General features: G+C 54.6%; 1 protein-coding gene across 1 annotated transcript in view; it reads right to left on the reverse strand.

Annotated features, from left to right (window-relative positions):
* Nucleotides 1–2,500, reverse strand: part of kirrel3b (kirre like nephrin family adhesion molecule 3b) — a 148,738-nt gene that overhangs the window by 89,665 nt on the left and 56,573 nt on the right. The gene's annotated exons all lie outside the window — the stretch shown is intronic.

The raw sequence follows: 2,500 nt of genomic DNA on the forward strand, positions 1-2,500 counted from the left end.
CCCTCCCTCTCTCCCTCCCTCCCTCTCCCTCCCTCTCTCCCTCCCTCCCTCTCTCTCTCTCCCTCCCTCCCTCCCTCCCTCCCTCCCTCCCTCCCTCCCTCTCTCTCTCCCTCCCTCCCTCCCTCTCTCCCTCTCTCTCCCTCCCTCCCTACCTCCCTCCCTCTCTCCCTCTCTTCCTCTCCACCAGCCTCTGCCTTCCTCACCCCCAGCATTTGCCGCGACTTTGAGGGAAATGAGGAGGTTGTGTTTGCTTGTCAAACGCAGGTCTGCGCCCGGCGGCCTCAGGAGGCCCGCACAGACGTCTTGCCTCGCTTCCACTTCGTTACGGAGCAGGGCCCTCCGCCGCTTAACCCCCGGCAGCACCCGGTGCCTGCTCTTCCCCGGAGCACTCCCGATCAGGCTCCCGGCCGCAAGGAGCCAGTAGAACGCTTCGCAATTCAATTTGGGGTGGAGCTCCATAGCAGTGAGATGAAGCTAAACCAAGAAGAAAGCGTGGGCTACGGGGCCGCACGCACCGGCCAACGGAATCCACGGCAGCATGACACTATAGGAGGGCCAAGGTCACGCGTCTACCATCAGGACTCATAACATGACAGATGTTGCTTTCTGCATGCCCCACCCGACTGGTCAAGAGGGAAACTCATAAATATGTAAGCGAAGCATTAGTGGAGAAAGGTTATTGATAACATATTCGATTCGTTCCCTGTTAGATGTCAGCTTCCCAAATCTCTTGGGGGGAGGGGGGGAGGGGGATAAACAAACAAACAAACAGCTTGAAGCTAAAGGCTCGGCACTTGACTCCGAGGTCAGCTGCTCCGTGTGTGGACTAGTGACGTGTCGTGGTCGGGGAGGCCGGAAGGGTAAGGCGGATGCCTCCGGCTCGCTCGCTCCTCTCTGCAGGGCTTGGGTTTGGCCCCGGGCGCCGGGGCGCCGGGGTGAGAAGCAGCCGGCCCAGTTTACAGAGGGGCACGGCCGCCCGCTGCCTCCAAAGACTAACTGAAAGTCTTATGTTCCTCTTGGATGTTGAAACCGCGAGAAAATGGCAGACCGAGAAAGGGAACGAGAGAGAGCGGGGGGGCAAAGAAGGAGGAGGTTTTTACTCATTTTTTGCGTTGCTTTGGCAAAACGGTACAATATTAATGCCAATAACACATAAATAACACAGAGATGAATGCGAGAGGAAAAGAAGAACAGAAACAGAGAACTGTGATAGATAGATAGATAGATAGATAGATAGATAGATAGATAGATAGATAGATAGATAGATAGATAGATAGATAGATAGATAGATAGATAGATAGATAGATAGATAGATAGATAGACTAAGCTAGAAAGAAACAGAGTGAGAGCCAGGGAGAGAAGAAAAGAGACATGGAGTGAGGGAGCGAGAAGCAGAAAAAAGGAGAGACAGAAAGCCCTGCCTTACCCTGCGTATATCTGAGGCCTGTGCGCCTGCAGTGTTTGGTCTGCTGTCTCTCTAGGAGCTGAGAGACTGCACAGATCCTGCAGTGCACTGCCAGGACGTATCCACTGCCAGACGGGAGGACAGGCTGCGTCCCCCGCCACACCCGCAGAGAGTCGTCCCGTCCCCCCGCTGGCCGACGGAACAAGCCGTTCAGGCTCGGAACCCCCGGGAAAACACGCCCCCTCGTCCGGCCACACCCCAGCCAGACTGGACATTGTATTCGGCTGGCACCCGAGCCGTTCGACCACGGGGCGACCTTTGCAGGCCAGACCCTCCGCCAGGGCAATCGGTCGCCGGGAGAGAGGATGAATCCACGACCCTCGCCGGGGAATCAAGCAGCCTCGACTCATTAGCGTGCCGCTAATTCCACGACCCTCCTGGAATAAACCCCAAGCCGCCGTAGATCTAGTTAATTACGGCGGATCTAGTGTGCCGGGTTCCCCCCCGTTGGGTCCGGGTCGCCGGCCCCGGAGCTCGGCGGAACGCACACGCATGCGCAACTCGAGCTCTTTGGAAAACGGGAATAACGGAGCCTGCAGACACACTAGCGCTTCATTCAGGCAGGACCTGCCTTATCATTACACCCTGTTCAATTATTTTTCACCTGCTGAAGCGAATCCGAGAGAGTTCAACACCCGGTACAAAAAAAAAGGAGTTGTTTTCCCCTTTCTTGCTCTTTAGGTATGCACGTTTAGGAGGCAATTGTTCATGTCTGGGAGTAGCTTCTTGCTCTCTCTCTCACACCCCAGTGAAGAGTTCAAAAATGACCTGGTAGCATTTCACTCTTGTAGCTCAATCGCTTGTTGGTTCAGTTTTACATATTGCGAACGCTTTAATGCTACAATTTGTCCTATATATAGATATACTGCTACACACCTTGGGTAGTTAGGAACCTGTGGGATTAGTTGGGTAAGGAAGCCTTCACACTGCAGCTCCTCCGGAGACCGAGAGAAATCAGCCTCACAAGGCTTACGATTTGCTTACTTGAGGCACCTTTCATATAGGATTTCAGCACGGCTATTTGTGGAGCAGCGC

The sequence above is a fragment of the Electrophorus electricus genome, chromosome 4 (assembly GCF_013358815.1).
Source record: "Electrophorus electricus isolate fEleEle1 chromosome 4, fEleEle1.pri, whole genome shotgun sequence".
Taxonomy (NCBI): domain Eukaryota; kingdom Metazoa; phylum Chordata; class Actinopteri; order Gymnotiformes; family Gymnotidae; genus Electrophorus; species Electrophorus electricus.